Source organism: Hemicordylus capensis, chromosome 2 (genome assembly GCF_027244095.1).
Source record: "Hemicordylus capensis ecotype Gifberg chromosome 2, rHemCap1.1.pri, whole genome shotgun sequence".
Lineage (NCBI taxonomy): Eukaryota > Metazoa > Chordata > Lepidosauria > Squamata > Cordylidae > Hemicordylus > Hemicordylus capensis.
This window is the reverse complement of record NC_069658.1, coordinates 114,127,787-114,144,416: the sequence shown is the minus strand read 5'-3', so window position 1 is coordinate 114,144,416 and position 16,630 is coordinate 114,127,787. Positions and strand designations below refer to the sequence as shown.

The 16,630-nt window shown below is 42.4% G+C and overlaps 1 protein-coding gene, 1 long non-coding RNA gene and 1 pseudogene across 35 annotated transcripts in view; 1 reads left to right on the top strand and 2 right to left on the bottom strand.

Annotated features, from left to right (window-relative positions):
- PTPRD (protein tyrosine phosphatase receptor type D) overlaps window positions 1-16,630 on the top strand; it is a 1,992,390-nt gene that overhangs the window by 898,056 nt on the left and 1,077,704 nt on the right. The gene's annotated exons all lie outside the window — the stretch shown is intronic.
- On the bottom strand, window positions 3,435-4,519 carry LOC128345661 (G protein pathway suppressor 2-like; annotated as a pseudogene).
- Window positions 5,805-12,624, bottom strand: LOC128345663 (uncharacterized). The gene is made up of 4 exons (XR_008316571.1): window positions 12,523-12,624; window positions 10,188-10,290; window positions 7,451-7,545; window positions 5,805-6,298 (listed from the first exon to the last, which is right to left on the bottom strand). It is a non-coding gene; the product is annotated as an uncharacterized LOC128345663 (long non-coding RNA).

Here is a 16,630-nt window from a genome sequence, read left to right as displayed (position 1 = left end):
ACAGGGGATATTCCATTTGAATAAACTTGCACTAAGAAGTTATCTAAGGATATTTTCACATATGTGGATTAAAGTGCCCATTTTCATAAAAATGTAGATGTACAACCTACATTAATTGTACTGGTGTACAATTCATGTACAGGTTTGTACATTCAATCCATGTACAGATTGAACATGTTTTGAACATAATGTGTGAATAGGGCTAGAAACCAAAAGTGCTTCTTATTTAATTTAAAAGGGCCACAAATGCCTCCAGTGTTGCACAGAACAGCTGTGTGGTAAAGGGAAGGTTAACGTTTTCTATTTTCACCATTCCCCCACTTAAAATTGCCCCTTTGACATGGCTATTTTCCCCAAACAGTGAGTCTGAAGTTGCAAAGTGTCCCAAGAATAAGCAGATATCTTCCCTCTGCCTGGAACAGTAAACAGGAAAGTGGTGCACTTTTCAGCTGCTGAGTCTGAAGCCTAGAGAAACCCAGATATAGAGAATGTGTTCATGTTTAATAGGGGTGTGCCTGGACCATGGTTTGAGCACCATTTGGGAGTGGGACCTTTAAGAAAGAGGAGAGTAGGTCATTACCTGCTTTCTGCCACCCCATGCAGGTTCCTGCTGGGGTAACACTCGGCCCAAGTTCCCCCACGTGGTGCCAGCACACACATGGCATCCACACATGTGCAGGTGCCATTTGCATGGTCAGCAAATGGTGCCCGGACATGCACAGATGCCATGTGTGTGCTGGCATCATGAGGGGGTACTTGGATGAGTGCCACGCCACCAGGAAGCTGCATGGGGTGGCGAAGAGCACCTTCTCTCCTCTTTCTTAAAGCCCCTGCTCCCAAACAGTGCTAAAACCGTGATTCAGGCACAACTTAAACTAATGTTTAAGTTCCTTTGAAATCAATTGATCAGGTTAGGTATAACTAACATTTAAGCACAACTAATTTACTCTCTAAATTGGGAATGCTGATGCCATAGATTAGATAGTAAGGTTGTTCATTCGACTGAAATCCCTGGTGACTGGGGGGTGGAGGTGGGGAGGCAGGAGTACACCTGCCTTCCCTCACATGATCTTCCTGAGCCTTGTGCTGTGCCACACTGCCATGCCACCATGTTGCCGCACAGACCATCACCACTGCAGCAAGCGGTGCATTCCGGAGGCTGAGGAAACACTGCCCAGCCTCCAGAGATCCCACAATGCAAGGAGCGTGGTGCAAGGAGCATGGTGCATTGGGGGATTCCCCCTTAAGCCAGTGCAAGCAGCACAGTGCATTGGGGGATTCCCCCGCAATCCAGATGCTCTAGGTGCCCGTCTATGTGTCTGGCCGGGCTTCAGGCAGCCCAAGCAGGCACACAACCAGGATATCTGGTAGAAGGGTACATTCGCATCCTTCTACCTGGGCAATAGACCAGGGAAATGCCCTGGGCTACCCATGAGGGGATCACCCTCAATCCCTGTGCTTCACACAAGCAGCTGTGCAAGCCTGGGTAGGGCTGCTCATGTGAACAGCCTTATTGTTTAATCATTGGAGCCACAGACCTCTGAAGTAAAGTGAAGTCTATTCACTTACATGCTTGGTTTTTGTACAGGTTATGTTACAAGCTTGTCTGACAGTGCAATTTTGCAGGGTTTCTCCAGTTTGATCACTGACCCTCTCTCAGATTTTTCTTACATTACAATAATGGTCATAGAGGATTCTTTCAGATTATTATTAGTGTTTGAGGAGTGCCTTTGGAAAGGTGCAATATGAGTAAAGAATATTGCTATACTTATAGCCCCATCCTTTCTTGGGTTCACTAAATCCCTTCATTATAATGCCCTTTAAGATTTCTCGTTAACCTTTGTATCTCCTTATATAAATATCAAATAGTGCTACAGGGAAATGTTACAGGGTCTGAATTTCTCACTTGTATATGAATGGTAGAGGAACTAAAGAGTAGTAAAATATATTATTTAACTTAGATTCCTTCATTTTCTTCTACCAGCATACATTTGCTTTACAAGTGTATGTCTGGTGCAATACTGAAACATTTAAAATTATTGCAGTTAATACAAGCTTCCCCCCAGCCACCCATTTTGGTTTTGAGGAACAAAAACAAGAAGTTAAACTATGCCATAGTTTATTGGCCATGACATGAATGATCCATAGTTAGGACCTTTTAAAAATATAAATAAATATCAAAGAAACAGTCAAGGAGGGGATCCTGATCAGGGCCACATTGCTGGTGGAGATTTAACTTTCTCCTACCAAGCTGTTTTTAAAAGATTAAATTACTGGACAACTTCCAGACGAAGACCTTGTGGGTGCATCAGAGTTTTATGTCATGCAAGTGGTGGGCACAATTTTTGGCAATTCATTATTTATTCACTACTATTATATACTGCTCTTTCTCCAAGGATCCCAGAGTGGTGTACATGATTATATTTATCCTCGCAACAACCCCATGAAGTATGTTAGATTGGGAGATATGTGACTGGCCCAGAATCACCCAATGAATTTCATTACTGTGCAAAGATATGATCTTGGGTCTTCCTAAGTTCTAGTTCAATACTGTAATCACCACACCACACTACTGCAGCTGCATGTCTTCCAAAAATATGTCCCTTCAAGTTGACCTTCAGGGACATATTTGCAGAAGGAAGAGTGGATTGCCAAAAATTGTCCCTGTCCTACACAACACACAATCTTCTTGTGTCCAATTGTTTCAAAAAATTGACTGGTGCAGTGAGTACTATACACAAAACATAGACAATATATATGTTATTAATTAAAAGGAAGCCATTATTAATATGAACATTTATGTTCTTATGGCAAGCAAGTAAGTAAATATGTACAACCGAGAATCAGTTGATATAATGGCGATGCAATACACATGATGGATCTGCTACAATACTTCTCTCCAGACTCTTTTTATTGCATAAATTAAAACACAGAAAGAGGGAATTGCAACAAAGGACAGACGTTTTGATGTATATACATCAGCTCCAGTGTTCTATATCCCACTGTATAAAATCCACACTTATATCCAAGACTTTCCCCCAATCTAATTAAACACCTGGGTAATACACAACAAGTGGGGGAAGAGAGAGGAGGAGAAGGTTGATGACTCAGAGCTATACCTGGTTATTGCTGACACTGAGAGGGAAAAACCTGGAAGAGAGATGCCATTAACGAAAATGACACGAAAATGTTATTTGCACCCTTTAATAGCCTATATACTTCAAGATCTCCCTCATTCTTCTTTGCCCTTAACTCCTGGCCACAGCAAAGATGGTGACATCTGGTCACCAGATCCAAAGAACACCTAGCAAATTCTTTAATTATGCAAAGTTTATTCAGATTAATCTCACAAAATTCATAATATGTCAGCAAGGCAGGGGGAAGGAGTAAAGCGACACACGTGTGGGCCAGCAAGAGTTCGGTTCGTGCTGCCGACGGGGAAGGAGGACGCACCAGAAGCAGCTGGGCCAGGATGCTGCTGCTGCTCACTTATGGTAGAAGTGCTGCCCCTGAGGATGTTGGATGAAGGGGTGCCGCGGTGCCGGCTGGGGAGAGGCCTGGAAGCTGGACATGTGGGGCTGTTGGGGGGCAGTTCCATGGGAGAAGTTGCCGGGGGAAGCTGGGCGTGCTGGATGGGTGTAGGCCAAACTGGGCTTGGCAGCTGTCTGCATCTGGACAGGGATCTGGGGAGCTGGCAGGAGTCCCTGGTTGGGGTGCAGGGCCTGGGGGTGCATCGGGCGGAGGGTGGGTGAATCGGTAAATCCTGACTGCTGATTAGCATGCTCCAGCTGCTTCTGTAGAGGGATCGTGGTGCTTGGAGGGATAAAACCTGGCTGGGTGGCAGGGAAGTGACTATGGATCGTGTAGCCAGGCTGTTGCTGAGACAGGTACTGCATGGTTGGGAATGCAGAAGGCCCTCTGATCGACTGGCTGCTGCTGTAGCTGACCGGCACCGTGTGTTGGCTCTGGCTGACAGCGTAGGGGCCATGCCCAGACTGGCTGCCTTGGTACTGCCCATGCTCAGGGGAGCTGGCGGGAAAGGCTGGCTGGGCGGCAAAGTGTCGGGTTGTGATTACTGTGGGCCCAAACATCTGCTTGGCTCGGTCTGCAGAAATCAGGGTCCCAGCCCGGTTATGTCACCTGGGGCTCCCTTGCACGTTGAGGATGGGAGTGCCTGCATGGAGGGCCATGCCCTGCTGGTAGGCGGCTGCTGTCAGAGTTGTCATGTCGCTTTGCTCTTTGCGACGGTGTTTCTCTTCCTCGTGAAGCACCTTTTTCAGTTGTAGGAAAAGCTGGTGCTTCTCTTCCTGCAGGGCTGAAAGCTTTTCTTGCAGCTTCAGGATCTGCTCCCGGGTCTCCTCCAGGGACATGCGCTCCTCCATCTCCTTCTTCTGCCACCGTTCCTGCTCCTCCCTCATCTTCTGTTCCATCATCTTGTCCACTTCCTCCTCCTCCTGCCGCTTCCTCTCATGCGGGCCATGGCCGAGCTCAGCTTCGGGCACTCCAGCAAGGCCGGCATCTCCCTGGCTCGGCTCGCCCTGGAGGCAGGCAGCAGGGAGACTGGCCCGCAGAGCAACAGGGGTGGGGGCAGCAGGGGCGGCAGCAGGGCTGGGGGGGGCAGAGGTGGCGGCAGCGCGGAGGGGACGCACGACCTCCTAGCAAATTCTAAAATTGTCCCTGCTCTTCACAGCACACAATCTTGTTGTGTCCTATTGTTTCAAAAATTGACTGGTGCACTGAATACTATACACAAAACATGGACAATATAAATGTTATTAATTAAAGGGAAGCCATTATTAATATGAACCTCTGGTCACAACAAAGATGCTGACATCTGGTCACCAGATTCAAAGAACACCTAGCAGATTCTAAATACATAAACAGGGAAAAGCCATGGTCGATACATATGAAAAATAAACATAATGGAATAACAATGCCTCTCAAAGAAAGCATTTTAGAATATGTACACTTAAAATGAAGATAAGGGAAGCTTTATATTTGGATAAACTATGGCCAGAGGTTAATGGCATCCCTCTTCCAGGTTTTTCCCTCTCAGTGTCAGCAATAACCAGGTATAGCTCTGAGTCATCAACCTTCTTCTCCTCTCTCTTCCCCCACTTGTTTTGTATTACCCAGGTGTTTAATTAGATTGGGGGGGGGGGGAAGTCTTGAATATAAGTGTGGATTTTAAACAGTGAGATATAGAACATTGAAGCTGACGTATATACGTCGAAACGTCTGTTCTTTGTTGCAATTCCCTCTTTCTGTGTTTTAATTTATGCAATAAAAAGGTAGAGAGAAGGACTGTAGCAATCTAGAATTAGGCCTGCATAAACTATCAAAAACTTATGTGGTTACCTCTACGAAAGTGATCGGGTTTCTGTCTCTTGTCGACCTCATTTCTTCAAACCACAGAATTTTCAGGGCACAAACCACAGACTTTTAAGGGAATTCCTGGGGTTGAAGGCCTAACAAAATCACCTTTCTTAAAAGTTATGGGGCTTCCAAATAACTCAGACTTATGCAGTCATCAAAACTATTCAGCTGTAGAAAGGGGCTTAGATTATCTCTCCAATGTTTATGCAAAGCAATGTTAAGTGCCAACATGACTAAAGTTTACTCAGTCACAATCAAAAGGTGAGAAAGAGACTAGGTGATGAGATTTTTAAAAATAATGCTTCTTCTCTTCAGCCCTGGCAGTGTAAGCCACTGGAATTTAAGAAACAGTATTTCAATATGTTTTGCATCAGACAGTATTAGCCAAAAAATCATATAAACATAATTCCAGAGGTAATTTATAGGATGTGTCTTTATAGCTGATTTTTGAAAGGAGATTTTCAATTAACACTTGAAACATAAATTGAGACATGAACTCGAGAACTCAGACACAAGCACTTGAGACCCAAACACTACAATTAACACTTGAGACACAAATTATTCTTGTAACTTGCCCTATCCATGCTTTTTCTTGTACTTACTCTCTGGTGGAATCAATGCTTACTATATGATAAACTGTTCCATATATTTACTAGCCACATGACTTTGCAGATGTAGAGGGCATCAGTGTAGATGTTGTTTAAAAGCCTTCTGCCCTTCCTTTTCAGCCACTGTAAGGTTGTAATGCAACATATGTAATGCAACATGTCCTGACATTTCTTACTCATGAGAGGTGTTTCTAGGCTTCAAATACAGTGATCCAGTAATCCAGTCCACTCCATGTCCTGGGTACACAGAAACTTGTGCTCTTTGTGGAAGGCTCTGAATATGTGGAGGAGGGAAAGGATCATGTAGTAGTAACCTAAAAGCAAGCAAGTAAAGTGAAACCTATGGTTTCCTAAGAATCAGATTTAGAAGACCTTGCCACTTCACTGGTAAAATTCAAAAGATCTGGTCTAGAAAAACAATTGTTGAATGACAAATGTAAAACTGAATTAGTGGGAATATTAACATTTTTAAAAGATAATTTAAGCATTATTTTCTCCTCCACTTCACTCCAAAGTAGGGATGTGCATGAAAATGATTTTGTGTTTCATTTCAAGTTCTGAACGAAACGCAAACTGGCCGAAATGGTCCGTCGAAACAGCGGCCGAGCTGGCTGTTTCGACGGAACAAATGCAAAACGTTTAGAGTGTTTCAGGCATAGGGAACAATTGGGAAGTTGAAACATCCCATTGTTCCCCATGGGTAGCTCCCAGGGACACCAAAGTGTGTTGGGAGGTAGGGCATGATGGGTGCTACATACCACCTAAGACATAAAATAAATGGGCAAGCAGGTGCTTTGCTGCTAACCAAGGGTAAACCAGGCCTACTGCTGCTAGCAGGAGCAGAGGCCCCGGGTGATGATACTGCAGGGGCTTCATCATCCTCAGTGTCCCAGGACACTTAGGGTCCTTCCCTCTGCAGACCTGTGGGTGCAGAGAGCATGGGATGGGTCACCAGGCCAGAGTTCAAAGTGGTCCCACACCATGCTGCCATTAGACCGTTGCCTACTACAACCAGCATCGCCCCTTCCTCTGACAGCCACTCTGCTCCTGCCTCTGTCTTGCACCCTCCTGAATGTCTTGAGTTTTTAAAAATTCAAGCCCTTACTCTAATGTGGGAGAAGAAGTGCTTTTAAGACCGGTATTTTAAAAAGGGGCATAGGGTCAGGGTGGTCTATTTATGCTAACACATGGTGCTATCTATAGCACTGTAATGCACATACAGAAGCTAGAAAAATTAAACACCCCACCCCAAAGAAGGAAGCAGGATTTACTGACGGGGGTAGGTTTGGAGGAGAGTGAAAAATAATGGGTTAAGTTAAAAATAATGGGAAAGGGAGAGGGGGTTACTATGACCTTTCTTTAAACCCACCCCTCCTGTCCTACATTCCTAGTGCCTAGTACTTAATCTTTTCCCCAAACTAGATTCTATTTAAATAACTCTAACCTGACCAAAGTTAGGGGCTTACCTTCCAGTGTCTTCTGGCCAGGTGGTGCTCTTGGAGGCACTCAGGCTGAGCAGACATTGGGACTCAACAGCTGGGAGTAGGGCAGGCTGGCGCTACTGTCAGGCAGGCATACACCCACCCAAAAAAATCAAAAAAGGAAAAGCAGGGAGTGGGGACCAGAAAACACCAGGGAAACAGAGAGATAAGTCACAGAATGCACCAGCCTACCAAAGAAAGAAAGAAAGAAAGAAAGAAAGAAAGAAAGAAAGAAAGAAAGAAAGAAAGAAAGAAAGAAAGAAAGAAAGAAATCCAATCCAGGCACACAGCAGAAGCAAAGGTGCAGCTTAGGTCTGCAAAAGAGGAAAAAACCCAAACAGTCAACACAGACTCCAGATACTAAAGCCACTGAGGGCTGGGAAGAAGAAGAAGAAGAAGAAGAAGAAGAAGAAGAAGAAGAAGAAGAAGAAGAAGAAGAAGAAGAAGAGGAAGAAGAAGAAGAAGAAGAAGAAGAGAAATTGGGAGTTGGGGGGGATCCACAGCAGCCCTCCGTTAAAGCCACTGGGGCTGCTGGTACAATTTTTTTTTTAAAAGGAAAAAAGCTTTTTGCTTTTTGCAATGGTTGGCACTGCAAAAAGGAAAAAGAGAGAGAGAATAGGGGTATGCACAGAACAGATTCTGGTGGTTTAGTTTCAACTCAAACTGGACCACCAGACTATGAGCCGGTTCTGGTCAATCAAGGGGAGGGGAGGCTGCCTATCTTTTTAAAAAGTCCTAATAGGGCAGCGAGAGGGCACCTGTACTCTGAGCTGGCGCAGTGGCGTGGCTCCTCCAAATTCTCCAGACCGGGCCCAGAGCGCCAGCGTGGCCTGGTTCCAGCCTCTGTGCATGCGCGGAAGCCAGAGCCAGGCCACACTGGTGTGCCAGGCCTGATCTGGAGAATTTGGAAGAGCCACACCGCCTTGGCCACTGCACCAGCTCCAAGTACAGGTTCCCTCTCGCCACCCCATTAGGGTTTTTTTTTTTAAAAAGTAGGCAGGGTTTTTCCCACTTTACAAGCATGCCCCCTTGAACTGACAAACCGGTTCATAAGAACTGGGGATGGTTTGGCTTGAACTCACACGAGCACCCCTTTTTTGAGGTCTGGTTCCGTTTGAGTCCAAACCGGTTGAACTGGGCCGGTTCTATTCGAACCAGGTTCAAATAGAACCGGTTCTGCACACCCCTAACAGATAAGCCAGCAGGCACTCTCTGGCTGTCCTCTAAGCCAAGCAGGGCCACCACACTAGTCTTCTCTGCTTCAGACTCTTCTCTGCTGATCCTTTCTCTGATGTATCCTCTTCAAGAGAGGCACACTAAAGGACTCTCTCTGCCTTCCAGTCCCCTTAAATACATTTTGAAACTCCCTCCTTTTGGGTTTCCCCCTCTCTCTTCCCAGCCAATGGGGGCACAGTTGCTCATGACAACACTGGATTTGTATGATAACAATCCAACAAAGAATCAAGGAGATCGCAAACCATTTGGAAACCAGTGCCAGAGAACCAATCAGCAAGGGGAAAACAGGCATCTAAAATAGCTCTCAGAGTATGAAAATGTTCTGATAGAAGCAGAGTTCTGCTCAGAACTTGAAACAGGTCCTTTATTTAAAGGGTGTTCACTTTTGAGCTCAAAACACTCGAAATGGCCAGTTTCAAGTCAAAACATTTTGCCAGCAAAACATTCTGCACATCCCTATTCCACAGCAATACTGGCTGACAGCCTGACTAAAGTTACTTGAGGAAGTCTCACTGAAATTAAAAGGAGAACTTAGGCATGCCCATTGCCCAGTTTCAATGGGATTTATCTGAGTACATTCAGCCAGGGTGTCAGCCATTGTCTTTGGTAGGTGTGCTTGGCGGCAATATTTACTGTATTAATTTCACAGCCAGAATCAGTTAGCTAGCCTGCATTTTTCCTAGCACTTAACTTAAGCTTTGGATAAGAAGATGTTTTGATGTTAATTTCTATACAAATATTCTGCAAACAGTTCAATTTAACATTAAGCAACAATCAGCTTCTAATTTGCTAGATGGTATATAATTGAATATAAGATGCAAATACATTCAAATACATAGTTGCTGCTTATCAATAAAATAATTCACTATTTTTGCTATAAAGTGCATTTTTAAAGTATTCATCAGAGGGGTTAATTACTGAAACTATGCTTATAGACTTTTTGTCATAGTTCTCCTAAAAAATGTAATAGATTTTGTAGGCAACATTTGTGAAATGTTCTGGTGGGGCTGGGTGGAAATCCTATAGCAGATCACCTGAGGCATGCAAGCTTTTATCTATAATCTTTACTTAAACCATTAATGCAGTTTAAAAGAGGGTAAATCTTTGTGCATTTACCCATTTTTTACATTTTAAATACTTGTGCCTCAATCCGTAAGCCAAAATGTGGACTAGCAATTTTGTACTGCTGACATTATTTGATTTATATCCTGCTCTAGCCTAAAGCATTTGAGTGGTTTAGACAAACATTGTTTTACATTAGAAATTGCCGAAGGGTGGGCTTTTTCTATAGCTGCCCCAAGGCTCTGGAACAAATTCCCTGCTGTTGTAAGAGCTTCCTCGTCTCTAGCAACAACTAGATTTTGAGAAACAGTGAACAAATATGCAGAAATAAATATACTTTAGAACTTGGAATGAAGTCAGTGGAGACAAAGATAGACTTAAGCTTTTGGTATAATGTTGGAATAGAGCTAAAATGTGCACTCACCAAAGAACTTGTTTACTTTCTTTTCCATAAAAGATTTCTGAAATTGAATTTCCATTATTTCTGTGATGTCTATAGTGTTGTCAGCACACAAGATAGCAGGGTACTGCAGGGTTAATGAACAAACATTTATTAATAACATTCCTTAAAATATTATGTAGGATAACTGAACTTATGTGAGGCAGACCCTTAAAGAAACCATCAGTTTAAATCTAGCAGCAGAATAATTTCCTGTCTAGCAACAACCCTTAATCCCTCACAGCCTATAACAACTACTTAGCAAGCTCAGGCCCTATGTTATGCCTCGCCTGCTCCATAGCTTTCTACACTGCTGTCCCTTCTAGTAACTATCCTTATTGCACACAGGCCTTGGGCTTTGTAGCTCTCAGCTGGCTCCAGCCCAGCCTCCTACTCACTGGAGCAGGATGTATAAAGGGACCTCCGGACTGAGGTAGTCTTGCCTTGGTATCAAGGGTCACCTGGTCGGATGTGCATCTCCTCCTTACTTGTCCTGGCTACTCAGTGTGACCCTTGGTCTGCCACAAGTCTTTCCTTTTGTCTGACACCAGATCCAGCACTGACCTTTGGAGTGACTCCTGACTTTGGTGCCTGTCTCAACACTCTGATTGGAATGTCATTCTGGCTTGACCCTCTCCTTGCTCCTGGAACTTGTTTCCTGCTTTGCTCCTGGTTCTGCCTTCTGATGGACTCCCTGGCTTGACCTTTTTGTACATGCCTACTCTGGATTACTGTCTTGCCTTGCAGCCTCAGTTCACTGACGTCTCCAACACCCTGCTTCTGGTGCTCCCAGAACTATGTTGCCCATGATCCTGACACCCTGTCTTAAAGCAGTGTTGTCTTTAGCATACCCCTCAATACACAATTAATTTCCAAAAGACAAAGGATAATATTTTTAGCATCAGATTCAAATGAAACAAAGTAGCTCCAGAAAGAATGTTCCTCATGTTGCCTATAGCAGATGGAATATTTAATGCATCACGTTTAAAGTTAAAACAATGATTCTTCCATCATATTACAATATAAGTAAAAGTGTAGCATCATGTTAGCCCATTATTTTTATGAAGCTGTAAAGTAAAGGTAAATGTGCCGTCAAGTCGATGTCAACTCCTGGCAACCACAGAGCCCTGTGGTTGTCTTAGGTAGAATACAGTAGAAGTTTAGCATTGCCATCTCCCACACATTATGAGATGATACCTTTCAGCATCTTCCTATATGTCTGCTGCCCGATATAGGTATTTCCCATAGTCTGGGAGACATAACAGCGGGGATTTGAACCAGCCATCTCTGGCTTCCTAGTCAAGTCATTCCCCCACTGCACCATTTGGTGGCTGGTGTACCTGGGGGTAAATATTCTCAACCCATCACTATAATTTTGCTATTTAAGTTTTTGTTCTTTATTTAAAATATTTATACCCTGCCCTTCTAGTGCAGTACTGCTCAGGAAGTACTTATTGTTGTAAGTACTCACAACATTATGGTAAGCTTACAATAATAGTAAAACAATAAAATAAAGAAAACAATAAAAGCAATATCTATTATATTAATTCTCCTAGGTGTGCCATGGAATGTGCGTCCCAGAGCCCAGCTGATTGGCTGGGTGGCAGACGGGCCTGATTGGATGAGGCGCACCCGTAAGGATTGGTCGCCGTGACAGCGGCAGGCCTGGCCACAGAGGCCAGAGGCAGCGGCGGGCCCAGCCCAGCTGCGGAGGCAAGACCCAGCGGGGAGGGAGAAGGGGGGGCAGAAGTGGCGGTGGGGAGGAGAGGCAGCTGGGCCTGGAAGTGTAGACTGGGGCAGAAGTTGTGGGGGGAGAGATAACCGCCGGCCCCAAAGAGTGCACAGATGCTCTGTGCGGGGTCGGCTAGTAAAATTAAAAACAAAACATTAAACATTAAACAGTATTAAATTAATAGTTCAACTAAAACAGAACGGATTAAAACTAGATTTTAAAATAAATAAATACCCATAAGATACGTTACAGTAAAAGACATTAAAGAGCCTATCAAAACAGATGGACATTTAAATCATATTTTAAAATGATTTAAAGGCAGCATAGTGAAGCATGGTGAGCATGCTGAAGCTTTTCTGAGAGGGCCCTCCAGTCTCTGTTTGCTGCCAACTGAATCTCAATCAATGCCAGGGCCTGAGATAATGAACAGAAGACTCTGATAAATTGGAGGCGCTATAGTTATTACCCACAACCAACTCTATCTGGCCACTATTTTTACCAGAATGCTCTGGGAATTATTTTATGCCAGAAAGTAGCATTATTCTGAAGAGATTTATAGGGAAAATAGCCATGGCAATGAAGTCATACCCTCACAGGGAGATCTGAAAGACTCTGGAAGTTAGGGAAGCCAGTAAACTTATGTACAGCTTGCCATTTGTTGGAAGAAGAAGCAGTTGATGAAAAGATGACTCCATTTGTTTGTTTGTGTGTTCTAATCCACCACCACCCCCAACTTTTCACTTGGAAAGTTCCAAAGTGGTTTGCAACATAACATAAAACCAAAGTAAAAACACATCACAGCATACTCCTATGAAATGACAGTATAAAAACATTCACCAGACACGAGAGAGAAGTTTTTAAAAGTGTACTTTCCTAGTAAGAGTTATCAATGTGAGCCAACACAATAAGGCACTAAAATGCTGACCACTGGAGCACTGTTGACATTATAGCTGATCCAAAAGACTCTTTCTATTTCTCACCAAATTACCAGGGGAAGAAAATGGACCAGTTACTAATATTTCTCCGCCCTTTTTCCCCCAGAGCCCTCCTTAGACTGATTTCCGTCATTATGCTGTATGAGTATATAGATGTCTGTCCACTCATACACATATTTGTATGAATGACTGTACCTGTGTTTATTTTAAAAATGAACCTGGATATAGGCGCCTCAAATGCATAGTAGAGATAGGAAGTGTACTTCTGTGCCTGCTTTCAGCATAATATGTGAATGACTGTACCTGTGTACAAATCTGTACTGAGCACATGGGAGGGGATCCTGGGATAAAGAGACAGGAGTAGTTTTTCCCATCACCATCATATTTCAAGATGGTAGTTTCTCAAAATAAAAGCATCATCCCTTTAGGACTGACTTGTTTACATTTCAGTACAAACCATATCCATAGCACATGGGAAGGGGGCCTAGGATATCTTAATGGAGCTATTTCCCCCATCCACCATCATGAAATAAGATGGTAGCCATTCAGGTTATAAGCACCAGCCCTTTAGAACTCATTTGTTTACAGTCCTATACAAACCAAATAAAATATCATATGCCTCTTGTTACAACTTTTATAGCTTAGATTCCTATCTGGTTTTGGAGCCATGCCATTTTCTGATATCACTGAAATATTGTCCGTTATCTTACCAGTGCCAGACAGCTGGCACAGCTCCTCCCAGCACTTTGAGATAGAAAGTGAGGTTCTGCTTCTTAAGATGACTCGTAACACCATAATGGCAGAGGTTTGTTCCAGCTACTTCAAGCAAACAACTGGTAGGTCTGAAGGGGCTCTTTTCATTACAGTATGCCATCTTGAAAACAGATGGCAGTTGCGTACATTACAAGTCCTTCCTGTTTAAAATTGCATGTAAATTGTATTTAAAACAATTTACATATATTTTATAAATACAAAAAAGTGATTATATTGGACACAAAAGTCCAATTTCCAAGAGCAGTAATAAAATATTATAAATTTCATTATAGAGTTCATTCTAAACAATTAGTTTGGCTTGGATGTTGAAAGAAGAGGAAAGTAGATTCCATTTATTTTGCTTATAACTTGTTTTATTTGTTGAGACGGCTATGTCATATCACAATCTGTTTCTGAATGTCCCCAAGGGGTATGGGGGACAGTGCTGCTATTTCAAGAGTTGTCCCAGGCACACACAACTAGTTTTAAGTTCTTTGGATAGGCTAATTATTTTGCTGCTGAAAATGATAGATTCTATTCTTCACTGCCTCTACAATTAAGAGTTCAGTATTTGGATGAACACAGTGTATTTCATCATAAAAATTCTCCGTTCACATTTTTATGTTCCCTCCCTGCTATCCTTCTGACACTGCACTCTGATATTACATTTGTGAAACATCTCAGACAAGAGTGTCACCGTTTGTTTATTTTTTACAGTTATCTTGTTTCTCTCTTTGACAAACTAGAGGTGTTAGATTTGCTAGAAAGCTTTTACTTGACACCTTGAAAACCACTTGCTGAAAACAAACCTATGGCTTTCTTTCTTGCTTAGCTGAGTAAACCTTTGGATGCAAAGAAAGCACTAGGGTTTATCTGGCGACAAAAATGAAGAAAAATTGAATGATGGATAATAACAGAAGTTGTACATCCTTAAAAATAAGTAAAAATGAGCGATGAACTCACCCAAATATTTACTTGACTCCAGCTTCACAGGAAATAGCATGTGGTTGGTTCAGCATGTTATTCAGCCAGCTTCCCTGCTTAATTATGAGGGAACTAATAATCTTCCTTCTTATATTTGGAACTTTTAAGAGAAAATTCGCGGTGAAGGATATTCAGTGAAATCACATACATTTTTATGACACGAAGGGCGTAGACTCACTAAATGAATATATATGAATTAACTCTTTACATATAATGACCCACAGGATATGCAAGGCAATGCTGTCATTCCTGATTGGCTGTGCTCCTGAACATGTGGAAGCAAGTCCTAATGGTGTTGCACAAGAGCACACTTGTGCAATTACTTAAAACAGAGTGCCCATGCTTGCACAATAGAATCTACATCGTTTCCAATGTGAGTTCTGCCATGCAAGTGCAGGCTCATTGTTTAAAGTAGTTGCACAACTGTACTTTTTGCACATGTAAGTCTGCCAGGGTTGGCTTCCACATGCACAGCAGCACTGTCACAGTAGCATTTCATGCTGGTGGTGCCTTCCCTATTATGTGGGCCATGATTTATACCCTAATTAACTTTGATAGAAATATAAAGAATGAACCTCCCTCCCTGTCTTCTCCAGGATAGGGCTGAGAGAGATTCCTGCCTGCAACCTTGGAGAAGCTGCTGCCAGTCTGTGAAGACAATACTGAGCTAGATAGACCAATGGTCTGACTCAGTATATGGCAGCTTCCTATGTTCCCATGTTAACCTTAGTTGCCTTAGAGGTTCATCATCCTATATATCAATGGTCATTAATAAAACAACACTGTTCCCAACTTATAGCCCATATGGTGTGTTGAAGAAATTAGGCGATAGTGCAGGGTCTATTTTGTAGTGGCCCTGTCACTGAGTTACATAGTGCCACAGCTCTGAAGTTGTCACTGCAATCTTTTAGAATGCTGTAAAAATCATTTCCATTAGACAGACCTTTCAGAATTAAGAGCAATGTATGTGTTTGACCAGGTATGACTAACCTGGTACATCTAACGTTTTAGAACGTGACTCTATTGGCTATTTTAATTGAAGCTGGTTTAAATCACATTTTATTATCCACTGTGAACTGAGAAGACTTGGAACTGAGAAGACATAATATTCCTTGAATAATATACCAGAGTGCAAATATGTCTGAATATGGATCCCATTTATGTCATCTGTCATTACTAAAGTAATGTATCCATTTTTCATTATATGATAAACATTTTCACACCAATGCATTATTTTGTTGCAAGTAAAATGTTTTTATTTATTTATTTATTTATTTATTTATTTATACCCCACCCAAACTTATGTCTCTGGGCGGCTATATAGGGAAGTTTCATAGGGAAGTGCGTAAGGGAAATGGTCTTATAGACCAGAAAAAAGGGAAATCATTGAAAGTCACAATTAAAGGGTCATTAATTTCAAAGAAATTTAGTTGGGATTAACTTTTGCTAGACTGGGCCATGGATTAAAAATTCCCATTTGAAATTTATGTTTTAAAGGAGCTCAGTGGCTTTATTTTGGAAATCCACTATACATATAAAGAATATGCAACTGTGCCATTTAATCTTACTCCCTCACCCCCAAAACACACAGATAGTGATCCAACTTTAATCTGAACTTCCTTCTCCCAAAGGTTTGTACTTCAGGCAGCAATCTAGGCAGAATTACGTATTCGGTATTCAGGAATGATGTTTGTCATCATCTGTGTTATTCAAAGTAATATTCTGTTCTACATGTTCATATTTAATGCTGCAATAAGGCAAGAAAAAAAGGATATGGAGAAGTACCAGCAGAACAAAATCGGCTTTTCATTTAATACTGTGGACATTCAGGCAATAATAGCTACACAAACAAATGAGATATCTAGATTTGTAGACTCCCATTTACTGTTGAGCTTCTAGAATGTTCCAATGCTATCAGTCAATATGTCACATCAGACCATATTGACTGATTATGTTGTATTGCTGTAATGATAGGGTTGTCCCTATACAATCTATGAATTTTCTGATATTGATATTATAGATAC